The following is a 653-nucleotide window of genomic DNA, read 5'->3' on the forward strand; positions in this document are numbered from 1 at the left end:
CCATGTTTTATAGCACAAAGGACTCAGGAATTTTTTCAGCAATGGGGAGTTACTCATATTACCGGCATTCCTCATTCTCCTACAGGGCAAGCTATAATCGAACGTACTCATGAAGTATTAAAAGATTTTTTAGAAAAACAAAAAACGGGGGAATTAGGGGAACCTCCTTCAAATAGACTCATGAAAGCAATATATGTGATGAATTTTTTGACTCTGCGTGGAGAGTCAGTTGTTCCCCCTGTAGTTCGCCACTTTCAAACAATGAATAGTGGGATTCAAAATATTGATAATGGATGGAAAGTCTGGGTTAAAAATATTGAGCGTCAGCAATGGGAGGGACTTTTTAAAGTAATAACGTGGGGCCGAGGTTATGCTTGTGTAATTACAGAAAATGGGCCAAAGTGGATTCCAACTAAATGGATGAAACCTTATGCTGAGATTGATATGGAACACACTGACTGTAGTAAGCAGCATGACAGTGACACCGGTGATTGATACGCCGTGGGACAGTAAGAATGTTTGGGTGTCACTAGCTAAAGCTATTAATCAAACCTCTTTGTGTGTGATTGGCATTACCTGAACAGTCTTTTATTCTTATGTATTTTATTAGGTATAATGCTACTTTTACTGTGTTTAATTAATTGTGTTCATAG

The sequence above is a fragment of the Haliaeetus leucocephalus genome, unplaced genomic scaffold (assembly GCF_000737465.1).
Source record: "Haliaeetus leucocephalus isolate CR32 unplaced genomic scaffold, Haliaeetus_leucocephalus-4.0 Scaffold41, whole genome shotgun sequence".
NCBI classification, from domain to species: domain Eukaryota; kingdom Metazoa; phylum Chordata; class Aves; order Accipitriformes; family Accipitridae; genus Haliaeetus; species Haliaeetus leucocephalus.